Genomic DNA, 13038 nt, shown 5'->3' on the forward strand with positions numbered 1-13038 from the left:
TGGGTGTCTCCTCATGTTGGGGGATTACATTATAGATTCATAGCAGAGCAATCCACTCCAGGGTAAAAACATTCTGTCCTCGAGGAATAAAACAGCCTTTTTGGTATCTAGAGTGCGACAGAAGATTAAAGAAATGGTAGGGGGGGAAATGGCTGGGTCAAGAAGGAAGCAATAGTCTTTAATACCAAAAATCCCCTGAGTTTTTCCTAAACAAAAACATGTATTCCACATGAGTTTTTTTTTTCTTCAATATTAATACCAAAATACACACACTGTGTGACAAGAATTCTAAAACTGGGTACACTGAGAGAAGAAGAGTTGCGTGTGCTTTTTCTTTGTCCTCCGTTTTGTTTAGTTATTAATAGGCTTATTATATGATAAAATCACCACATCTGAATTGATGTCTTTGTAGGTAGCCTGGATCTTTACATGTCCTTGCAGAAAAGACCAAATGTAAAAAATGCAGGTATAACTAAGTAAGAATGGCCACCCCCTCCCTGAGCCGTCACCTTATTGTGGTGCAGGGGTTTGTGTGTCCCATAGATCCTAGGAGCTAAGTTGTCTGTGGCTTTATGCGCTTGGCAGGGTCACCCATGGCAAACAGGTCCGAGGCTAGGGACGAGACACAGTACGACTCAAAGATCCCCAATGATGATTACGGACTTTGGAAAACATTTTCCCTCGGCCGGGGCCCCCCTCTGGAGCCAGGCCTGGAGGTGGGGCTGGATGCTCAGCGCCTGGTGGCCGGGCACGCGCCCATGGGGCCTGGCCAAGCACAGTCCGAAGAGGCAACGTGGGTCCCCCTTTCCATGGGCTCACCACCTGTGGGAGGGCCCAATGGGGTCGGGTGCGCAGAGAGCTGGGCGGCAGTCGAAGGTGGGGACCTTGGCGATCCGATCCCCGGCGACAGAAGATGGCACTTGGAAGGCGGAATGTCACCTCTCTGGCAGGGAAGGAGCCTGAGCTGGTGTGTGAGGTTGAGACAATCCGACTAGATACTGTATAGTCGGACTCACCTCAACACACAGCTTGGGCTCTAGTACCACTCATCTTAAGAGGGGTTGGACTCTATTTGACTCTGGAGTTGGCCACGGTGAGAGGCGTCGAGCAGGTGTGGGTATACTTATTGCTCCACGCCTTGGTGCCTGTACGTTGGGGTGCACCCTGGTGGATGAGAGGGTAGCCTCGCTCTGCCTTCGGGTGGGGGGACGGGTCCTGACTGTAGTTTGTGCCTATCCACCAAAGAGCAGCTCAGAGTACCTTTTTGGAGTACTTGGAGGGGGTGACGGCGAACGCTCCCACTGGGGTCTCCCTTGTTCTTCTGGGGGACTTCAATGCTCATGTAGGCAATGACAGTGAGACCTGGAAGGGCGTGATTGGGAAGAACGGCCCCCCTAATCGGAATCCGAGTGGTGTTCAGTTATTGGACTTTTGTGCACGTTACAGATTGTCCACAACAAACACCATGTTCAGACATAAGGGTGTCCATAAGTGCACTTGGCACCAGGACACCCTAGGTCGCATTTCGATGATCGACTTTGTGGTCGTGGCATCGGACTTGCGGCCACATGTCTTGGACACTCGGGTGACGAGAGGGGCGGAGCTGTCAACAGATCACCACCTGGTGGTGAGTTGGCTCCGATGTTGGGGGAAGATGCTGGTCTGACCTGGGAGACCTAAACGTATTTTGAGGGTCTGCTGGGAAAGTCTGGCAAAGTCCCCTGTCAGAAGGACTTTCAACCTCAGGCAGAACTTTGCCCATGTTCCAGGTGAGACAGGAGACATTGGATCTGAGTGGACCATGTTCCTCGCTTCCATTGTTGAGGTGGACGACCGGAGCTATGGCTGTAAGGTGGTCGGTGCCTGTCATAGCAGCAATCCCCGAACCCGTTGGTGGACACCAGCAGTAAGGGACGCCATCAAGCTGAAGAAAGAGTCCTATCAGGCCTTTTTGGCCTGTGGGACTCTGGAGGCAGTCAAGCAGAATACGTCTTTTGGTGGAATTGCTTAATATTTGCCATACTGCTGCTTATTGTTAAGTGAGTTGAATTCAGTTGAATGCCATATCTCAAGTTTGCGCTCCCAACTCAAAGCAAAACATCAGCTGAACTACTGCTCGTATCTATAAAAAAAGCAAGTTGGGTCACTCATATCTCAAGGCACCGCTGCATATGTATGTACAGATGTCTCAGTTTATGTGGCATTGCTCCTTCATGCGGACATTAGCTTAAAAGCAGTAGCTCAGGCAGAACACAACATTCTATCCAAAACATACAGTGTTTTCAGTTTGCGCATTCGAAACATGAAACACGTCTTTGCAGTTCCAATGATGTACCATGTAGCCACTAATGCACCTTGGCCTTTTCCACATTGTAGCTGCCGTACACCGGTCCACCCCCACACAACTCAATAATTGATGTGTTTCTTTAAACTAAAACCTTTCAGAGCTTCAAGGCTATTATACATATTTTAAGATTTAGGCTTTTGTTTTTAGTTCTACCTTGTACTTCACACTAGTCGAGAAGCTGCTAGGCCACAAGTCCACTTTGCAGATGTCAACTGTGGGGTCAAAGTGCCAGTAGGTTTGTATGGTTCTGTTTAGAAAGTTTATTTCTATTGATTGACAACAATTCTAATCAGCATTAGAGGGCCTATGTACAGCTATTTTTAAAGCTTTAAACAAGATTTTTATGCTCATTTTTTTTTATGCTTACCCAATAGACAATGTGCACAAGATGATTTTTAAAACAGTGAAAACTGTATTAAGGACCAGCATTTCAATTCCTGGAGCTGGCTAGAACTGCAGATAAAGACACAGATTAAAAACTGGAATCAGCAAACATAATTTACTTTGTGATTGAGTACGAAATACATTTTCAGTCTAAGTTTGGTTGGTTTGATTGAGTGATACATGTACTAACTGCCGCAATATTTACAGAAGTTGTTGGCGCTCCTCCCTTTTGCATTCTACACAAATACATCATCTTTACACAATTCATCTTTACTCAACTCTTCCAACTTTTCCTGTGTTTCAGTAGAACAATCTCTATTTTAGATTAAATTTTTTATTCCTACATGCAGACAGGCTAATTTATCTTTAGCTTACCAAACTGTGTACTAAATCTAAAGGGGAACTCAACCCCAAAATTTTAAAGCAAGAATACATTGGGCCTCATTCACTAACAAATGCATAGAAATTGTTCTTACTCTCCACACAAGTGGCGCATATACGTAAAATCACCGTCGGATTCATGACATGTGCGTACTGGCCATTTTTCTTGCGTATGATCATGAGTTACAATCCATTCTAAATGACGCGCTCGTGCCCGGGGCGCCCCAATCTGCATTTCCCGTGCCCGTATTTCCTTATAAAATGCGCAAAAGTTGAAAGTTGCGAGACATTGCCCCAAAATGTTTTTACAACTTTTATCCTATTTTTTCAAAAGGCTCCTATCATCGGAAAGCTTGCTAAACACAGAAACTGACAACAGATTTGGATTTTTCATGAATTAAAGCGTGCATTGTGTACTTGATCGATACGAAAACTCCGAAGCCTCGGATTAATGCGAGCAGATCGATAGCTTTTCCGGGTGCCGGATCATGAACTTGCGCAATCTGCTCGTTGCGTGACAAATGCCAACACACAGACAGCAGCGGATACACTACTGTATACGTTACATACATACAGCACATACAGGCACCGGAATGGAACAGAAGTGTTGTAAAACTCCACCTCTTCCCTCACTCTGCGGAGCCTTATGACATCGTCACCTCAAGATTGAGAGTCTGAATGATTTTTAGACAATAACAAGGCCAATTTGGTTAGATACATTTTAGTAAGCCTGTTTTGTTGACAAATGGATCTCTGGAATGCTTCGGTACGAAGTGGATCTGTGTCAGTGACAAAGGTAAGTGGGTCCAGCTATTAAACTATTCATCGTTTTATTTATGTCATCACCAATGGCTGCAAGACCCTTGAAAAGGAGACAGCCGTCACCAGCTGCCACCTACCATTTTAATCGATGACAGCGTAATAAATTAGCTATGTTTTAGCTTATTGAATATAGCGAGTGAACATATTGTTGGGTGTTGCGGTTATATTGATCTGCCACAAAAATATGATAGCGATAAAAGGTGTAATATCTTCAACAATGCCACGTTTGGTAACTTCAGCAAGATGGCGTTTTGTTGATTTGGCGAAAAGTTATTTCGGAGATGCGAGGTTTCCGCCCGACAGCGACGACATGTAGTTTGTCATTGCTGAATATTTACGAACTATGTATGATTTTCTTTAAGTAAGCACAACAAGCCGGAACTGGCGAAATCAAGTCAGGCCTACAGTAAAAATGGCGGCCCCAGTATTTAAGTACATGTGATGTTTTCAACATATTTCTTAGAATAAATACTTCATAGATTTAAGTCAAAATCAGCTGGTGTCAACATCTTGGGTTTGTTCCCCCTTTAAAGATAGATTGAGTATAATTCTCACAACAACAAACAATTGAATTTGACGCTCTTTATTGTAGCATAGTCATACAGTATATGAATTCATTTATATACTTCGCGTTTATATCAGAAAGGTAAAAGATGTGCACGCGCACATGCACACACACACACACACAAACAGAGTTCTCTGATCTGACAGTCTCATATTCAATGAATGGCAATACCATTGAATTCATTTGCACATTTTTAGCTGCGGGTTGATGCTTCATTCAGGGCTATTTTTTCCTGCTGTCACAGTTTTACACCCAGTCTCATCATTATTTCATACAGGGCTATTTATTATGCTACTGTGATGCATCCAGACCAGCACACATAAAATGCTAAGTCTTGCCTTGGAAACAAAGAAAATCAATGCACACTTACAAACATAGTAGGCATGTGTTTATAATCAGCTGTGCTCTAGTTTTTATATCATTGGTGGTCTGTCTGCAGAAGGGCGAAAGGAAAAACTGAATTGACAAACCAATCGTGCTGTAATAACATCAGTGGTCAGGTATGCCATCTTTTTTGTTATATCGTGGCGATGTGTGTGTGTGTGATGTAAAACGTGCATCCAAGATTGATAATTTAAAGGATAATGATTTGAATTGGATTCATGCAATATAATCAATACAATTGGAAAACTTGAATCTTTTAGGGGGAGAGAATAGAAAATAAAATAATGTTTACCACACATCCCCCTGAAAACTGGGGATATGACTGTTTACAGAACTGACCAGCCACATTCAGTCATGTTAAATACGGTACTCAATACACACACCCGCCATAATTTAAAGTGACTCTCGTGAACAGAAAAGCGTAACGCTTCCAGTAGGATTTTCCTGACGTTTCCTTTGAGTTATATCTTAGATGCAGAGCGCTTCCAAAGAATCAAAGGGGTCTTGTTATAACAATAGGATACAAAAGAATTCTCAAAGCTTAGAGTGGAGGTGAAGAAAATACGGCACAACATCCTTCCGAATTGAAGAAATGACAAGAAGAGAACTGGTCAGGGAGGCTGCAAGGAGGGTTACAGCAGCAGGAATTTCTGTACTGGCCGTGTCCGACATGTGACAGCAGTCGCCATAGTCTTCGAATCGGTTAAATCGGTAAATAAAATTTTATTGACTGTAAGAGGAGGCCTACTCAAACACAGGGGGCAACAGGAAAACTGCACACAGAAATTGTCAGAAGTTTAAACCAAGATTCAAGCTTCACGCCACGTTGGGAGTTTACAGTGCTAACCAAAGCACCATTGTCCCAAGCAGTCGACATACTGCACTCTAATATTTCCATCCATCCATCCATCCATTTTCTGAGCCGCTTCTCCTCACTAGGGTCGCGGGCGTGCTGGAGCCTATCCCAGCTGTCATCGGGCAGGAGGCGGGGTACACCCTGAACTGGTTGCCAGCCAATCGCAGGGCACATATATACAAACAACCATCCGCACTCACATTCATACCTACGGGCAATTTAGAGTCTCCAATTAATGCAAGTTTTTGGGATGTGGGACGAAACCGGAGTGCCCGGAGAAAACCCACGCAGGCACGGGGAGAACATGCAAACTCCACACAGGCGGGGCCGGGGAATGAACCCGGGTCCTCAGAACTGTGAGGCTGACGCTCTAACCAGTCGGCCACCGTGCCGCCTCTAATATTTCCATAAATCCATTTTCTATGCCGCTTATCCTGTTCAGGGTCGCAGGGAGCTGGACCCGTTCCCTGCGGTCCTCACAAAAGCCACACTACACCCTCAACGCAAACGGTGGCGCAACAAATGTTTCGAGACAGGCATATGTTCTTTAGCCTCTACAGAAAAAAATATGAATATTACAGAATTTTACTGTATCACAGTAGTGGTATAAGAACAAGTGCTGTTCTGTTGTTGTGTCTGCATTACTGTATTATAATGTCGTCTGGTGGACAAGGCGGGCACACTGGAAGGACCAGCACAATGAATTTCCATAAATTCATGATGCAAAAACTGTTTAATTCTTTACATTATATTTTATTATGTTATTAGTCAGTTTTTACAAAGTACAATAATATATAGTGCTATTTCTTTCTTATTAAAAACACGAACACCAAAATGTTCGGGTTTTTTTTGGGAGGGGGGGGACTGGAACATATTAATTGCATTTCAATTAATTTCAAAGGGGAACTATGGTTAGAGATCGAAGTATCTCACTGTATTATTATTTACATCTCCCTCTGCCTGTTAATTTTTCTCTGGGTACTCCCATACTTTCCAAAAACCCGCAAAAGTATGAATGGCTTTTTGTCCATATGTACCCTGCGACTGAGTGCTGACCAGTCCAACCTCTCACCCAAAGTCTGCTGAGTTAGGCTCCAGATGACCCACGACTCTAATGGGGAGGAAAAAAAGATAGACAGAAATTCATATGGATGGATGGATGAACAAACTAAAATGTTCAAATGTGCCTTCGCCTCTTGGCTGCATATTTATTTGGTAGCCCAAATTAATTCTTCATTGACTTGTGGGTCCCAGTCACTGGAAATGAATGTTTTCAAAATTGTGTGTGTGTGTGTGTGTGTGTGCGCGCGATAGAGAGACAGACAAAGAAGAGATAGCATTGCTGACAGCCTGTCAGTTTGCATTGACTACAGTGTGACAATAAACTGTACACTTTTTGACAAGTTGCTCCACACACACACACACACGCACGCACGCATGCGCATTCACTTACACTGTTTAAATTGACTTCGATGTCCTCAGGACTCCAACCATTGACCCCAATATCAGCATTAAGGCAAGTTAAGTGTTTCTTTGGTCATAACAGATTCCTGTGGTAGGTAAGCAACTGAGAGTCATTACTTGTCAAGGTGACAGCTGAAGCGATGAGCTCTTTTAGTGACCCTTTGGGACGGGTCGGGCTATTCGCTGGGGCTGGGGACCGCCCTTGGTCCCGTCGAGTGGGTAGTGTCCTCCCGGTTGGGTCCCCGGCTGGACGGGCTCGCTGCCTTGCCCCCCCCGAACCTTGCGGGTGGAGGGGGCCGGGCCCACCCTTCCTCAATGTGCCGGCTCAGCAACTCCGTACACCAGTTGACTAACATGCATGTGACATGGTGTTCAGTCGCTAATAAGTTCCATAGACACGCGATGGGTCTGTCTCTCCCCTAAAACCCTTCTCTGTCCAGCTGCATTTTCAATAAACATAGGAATAATTAAAACATTTAAAAATAAGCAGAGGGAGTATTTCAAACTCCCCTGTTGGACAGCAAAACTGTTCCAGCACAAAAGTTATACAGATCCACTATTCTGTAAGGCCGTGCAGCTGAACAGGACAGGTTAAAAAAAAAATAAAAGGGGAAAAAAATACAAACACGTGTGCTCTCACAAGTGGGTCTTCTACATGGAGGCAACGAATCAGAGGAAAGGGGGCGGCCTTAGCCATTTATGGACAAAGCGGATACAAAAGTGGGTCAAACAAAAGTAGCTGTCAGAGGGCCCTTTTCTGGACACTCGTAGTAGGTTGAAAAGGCTACACAGGGAGTTTTATGGATGGATGGATAATACTGTATATAAAACAGACATTGGGGTACAAGTTTTTGCCAATCAGTGGTGCTGTAGTGCAGCTGTGGATCCACTAGGGACAAGAGTGACATCTCTCCTGCACAGGCTCAGATTAAACGAGTTCCCGCATGAGTAACAGGCTCAATTTGTGTCCTCTCTATATTGATCCACAGGTAAGAGAAAACGGAATGCTCTGCTTTGAAAACAATTCATTAGTGAATGTTAATATTTGTTATTGTTGGCTACTGCTGTGATGTGGGTTAAAGTACGAATAACAGGCTTGTTTGGAATGTAATTGAGCCGCCGTGTGTCTGCAAACTTTTTATTTATTTATTTTTTACCAACTTCGATGGGAATACAGTTTTGATAGTACGACTTAACCGAACATAAACCTTGGGTAACAGGACAAAAGGTGTCAAGTAATTGTTAGGAGGATTAGTTAGTGTATCAAGAAAAATGTCGTGCTCCAATGACGTTCCTCTTTACAACACCCTCTCACTATTTTGTCAATTCTTGCTCGTGGAGGAGCACATACATTGTGGTGTGTTAGCGCAATCTCGTAAGATTTTGTTATTGAATTTGCTTATAAGATAATATAAGAGTAAGCAACAGCGTATATGTGGATAATTAATTTCTGTTATACCGCCATTGATGTATTTTTGCAGAAGGATTTATTTACTTTTGATATCTTGATTACACGGCGGCGCGGTAGATGCATGGTTATCACATCTGCCTCACAGTTCTGAGGACCGGGATTCAATCCCCGGCCTCGCCTGTGTGGAGTTTGCATGTTCTCCCCGCGCCTGCGTGGCTTTTCTCCGGGTACTCCGGTTTCCTCCCACATCCCAAAAAACATGCATGGCAGGTTAATTGAAGACTTTAAATTGCCCGTAGGTGTGAATGTGAGTGCGAATGCTTGTTTGTCTCTGTGTGCCCTGCGATTGGCTGGCAACCGGTTCAGGGTGTACCCCGCCTCTCGCCCGAAGATAGCTGGGATAGGCTCCAGCACTCCCGCGACCCTTGTGAGGAGAAGCGGTACAGAAAATGGATGGATGGATCTTGACGACACTGTATTTCATTTCATTGAGTCAACAATGTTATTCATTTAATCAAATTATGTCAAATGCAGATTGAACAAGCTCACACATGAGTAACTTTGTGTCCTCTCTGTATTGAGCCACAGAGTTATCAAATGTATTCAGTGGTTACGCAGTGCTTCCTAGCCTGTGGAACCCCTGCTGCCGGTCCAGATTACCCCTCGGTCTGAGGCTGGTAACAAAACCAAAAAGTGTTTTTTGAAATGAAATTCACACTTTTATACAAAGTCCATGTTTGAGAGGAACTCCACGGAGGGCTAAATAGCCAAAATACGGGCCCTTTAATTCCAAATCCGGCATCTAATCATAGAGAATCACCATTTTCAAATGATAGGCAGAACATTTTGACCACACGCACAATCAAAAGTTATCTAACACAAACGCTGTTCTTAAAATGAGATAATAATGCTGATTGACACTGTCAGAAAACTGTGCAGAGCATTCAACTGAGCATCGCTATCCTTTTGGAGGCAGAATGTATTTCTGATACAGCTTTTGTATTGGATCTCATTTGATTACTTTGGCTTGTCCTTGTCCTTGGATGCTGGCACAACATTTATTGAGCCAGGGTTATCTTCCAAACTGACACTCAGGATGCATTTGAGCTTGAAGCAGGGGGGCCTGACTGCAATAAAAAGGTATTACATGCACAGTCATTTGCATGGATTTGAGAATGGTCTGCAGTGTTTATGGCCACTTCCTGCCTGATTGCAATTGTGCATCTCCAGTCGTGCGAACAACATAACAACATACATGTCTTAAACCTTTCCCCCCCTATTATTTGAGAGCTATTGTGGGAAAACTCAACACAACCTTATATGATGAACATTGTACCCGTCTCATCCAACATATACTGTATAAAAAAAGAAAATGTTATACAATGTAAAAAGAACTGGAAAATATACTGAAAGATATGTTGAGGATTAAGAGAAACTGCATCTGTATTGTGCTAAAAAGTGTAATTCATCTATAAAGTTGCCCCCCTTTTCTCAATAAATGATCTTTCAAACGGTTTATGTTAACCCATAGCAAGCTTGAAATGTTTTCAAAATGGAGTGTGGGAGTCAAATTTTTTAAATAGCCTCAGTAATTCTGAGTGCAAGTTGTGCTGCAGGAGGTGAACACAAAAAGGTTTGTATTATTTAGTAGAGTCAGCTACAAAACTACAGTGCACTAGAAAAAACACTGTTGTGAACCATCACATTGCACGTTTTGATTCACTTCACTGGCTTGTGACGCCACACGCATGGCTGACTTGCGTTCGTTCACCAACTGCCCAACGGTCGTAATGTGTCCCTACCATACTACACTGACGGCCTGAAGCTGACACACTATATCATACAGTATGTGAGGAGCTTTTCATGTTCTTCAAACATGCTGCTGGCAGCTTGGAGTTTTTTGTTTTGTTTTTAAAGCACAGGACTTCCACTATTACAAGTCATCCTAATGGTGTAATGGGGAATTATATATTTAATCATTTGTTTTTATTTGCTTCTATGTCAGCCGTCAAACACCTTAAAAAGACTCACCCGGTCTGTGGCACAAGGAAGGTTGGGTGACGCTGATCTAAAGAATGGCAGGAACACCCCCCTTTTTATTAATGAGCCCCCAAACATGCGTCAGTCACAAGGACAGTATTCTGATTAAATTACTTCTATTGGATTTATTTCATACAGAATCAAAAAACATACTGTCCTACAAAGTGTGTTGGAGCGACGGGCACATCAGCAGAGCGCACGTCTCACTGAGGACAATTAAATTCCTTCTCCACTACAGAAGGTAATTTCATATTTAAAGTGTGAAATATTTTCTACATGGATATCTATGAAATTCACGTGCCTCAGGAGCACTCCATGATTTACTGCCCACCTCAGACTTCAATGAGTCTGGCATCTGGAGTCGTTGCGCACATATTTGGCGTTCACGCGTGATGGTGTGTCAGAAGTTTATGGAAGAATGTACAAAGGTGAAATTTCCTCATATGAAAAGTAGTACTTCATTACCTAAGTTGTTACTTTGGCATAATAACACAAATGACAAATATATGCATTTTCATTTTGACTTACTCTATCCTGTTCAAGGTCACAGTACCGATTTACAGAGCCAGGACCAGCTGACTTTGGACGAAACATAGGATACCCCCTGGATTGGATGATCACATGTAGACAAAAAAACATTCACACTTTTATTCACACCAATGGGCAATTTAGACTCTTCAGTTAACCTAACATGCATGTTTTTCGAATGTAGGAAGAAATTAGAGTACCCACAAAAAAAACCAAAAAAAACAAAACGAAGGGCCGAGCAAAAATTCGAACCCAGAACCTTGAACCGTAAGACAGACAAGAAAGCCACTTGTTCACTGTGCCTCTTATACAAATACATTTCAACTGAATGGTTTTGTTTTTGTGTGCTCTGTGTCATTCTCATTAGTTTTAGCCTTACTTTTTATTGTTTTTAACAGAAAAGCTACTGTATGAGTATGTCCCCTTCATTAAAGATTTCAGAACTTTTTAAATATAAAGCATATATAGTCATGAATGGGAAATATGTTTAACACTGTTCTGGCCAACATTATTGGTAGTTGAAAAATGTTTTGTGGGCAGACGAAACTAAAAAATTCTTTACAAGGCTCACAAGTGTTTTGTTTTGTTTATAGCGAAAATAAAAATGAAGCTATCGTGAAGGGAAAGTCCCCAACCTACCTGCAGTTAAGCAAAGGGCTGCAGCCATTTGTGTTGTGGGCAGGGCTTGGCATGAAAATTTTTGCTCACCAGCCACTTTCAGAATCGGAATCAGAAAACTCTTTTATTTGCAAAGTATGTCAAACACACACAAGGAATTTGTCTCCGGTAGGTGGAGCCGCTCAAGTACGACAACAGACAAAGTGAATACTTTTGAGACATAAAAACATAAAACCTTTTTTTTTTTTGACAATTGTTCAAATGATACAGTCTTCTAGCAATTTAGAGCAGTTTGAAATGACTAATAGAGCAATAGTCTGGTGCAGTGACCATTGTACAAATGGCACAGAGACTTCAAAAAATGTATGCAGTTCAAAGTGACTCGTAGTGCGATAGTCTGGAACAATGTCAATTGTGCAAATGGTGCAGATACTTCTCAGGCACATGAGTGACCAGTATTGGTCAACAACAGATATGCAAGTAGTGCAGAGTGGCGAGACTACTACAGTGAGTGCATGAATAAAGTATAATTGGCCCGACAGAGATGTGACTACAATCTCAAGACAAATTGGCAGCATGTTACACAATGGAATTGTAAGTTAACTCTTTAAGAAGTTGATAGCAAGAGGGAAGAAGCTGTTGGAGTGTCTGCTAGTTCTAGTTTGCAATGTTCGATAGCACCTACCTCAGGGAAGGAGCTGGAAGAGGTGGTGACCAGGATGTGGAGGGTCCAAGAGGATTTTGCATGCTCTTGTCTTGGCAGCGTGCAAGTCCTCAAGGCTGGGCAGGGGGGTACCGACAATCTTTTCAGCAGTTTTAATTTTCCGTTGCAGTTGGTCCTTTTTTTGTGGCAGCACCAAACCAGACTGTGATGGATGAACACAGGACTGATTCGATGATGGCTGAGTAAAACTGCCTCAGCAGGTCTGGTGGCAGGTCATGCTCCCTCAGGAGCCGCAGGAAGTACATCCTCTGCAGGGCCTTTTGGAGGATGGAGTTGATGTTGGTCTCCCACTTCAGGTCCTGAGAGACTGTGATTCCCAGGAACTTGAAGGTCTCGACGGTTGACAGGGCAGTTGGACAGCGTGAGGGGCAGCTCTGGCGAAGGATGCCTCCTGAAGTCCACGATCATCTCTACAATCTTGAGCAGCTTATTCAGCTCCAGGTTCTGTCGGCCGCACCATAGCTCCAGCCGCTCCACTTCCTGTCGATACGCAGACTCGTCACCGTCTTTGATG

The 13038-nt window shown here is 43.3% G+C and overlaps 1 protein-coding gene across 3 annotated transcripts in view; it reads right to left on the minus strand.

Annotated features, from left to right (window-relative positions):
• Nucleotides 1–13038, minus strand: part of tox (thymocyte selection-associated high mobility group box) — an 89851-nt gene that overhangs the window by 73831 nt on the left and 2982 nt on the right. Inside the window, exon 1 of one of the 3 annotated variants that reach the window (XM_061797867.1) lies at nucleotides 7193–7510. The exons of the other annotated variants lie outside the window; for them this stretch is intronic. The gene's annotated coding sequence lies outside the window, so the exon portion shown is untranslated. Of the gene's footprint in view, nucleotides 1–7192; nucleotides 7511–13038 lie in introns of those variants that run through there. 3 annotated transcript variants of the gene reach the window in all.

This window comes from Phyllopteryx taeniolatus, chromosome 14 (assembly GCF_024500385.1).
Source record: "Phyllopteryx taeniolatus isolate TA_2022b chromosome 14, UOR_Ptae_1.2, whole genome shotgun sequence".
In the NCBI taxonomy this organism is placed as follows: Eukaryota; Metazoa; Chordata; class Actinopteri; order Syngnathiformes; family Syngnathidae; genus Phyllopteryx; species Phyllopteryx taeniolatus.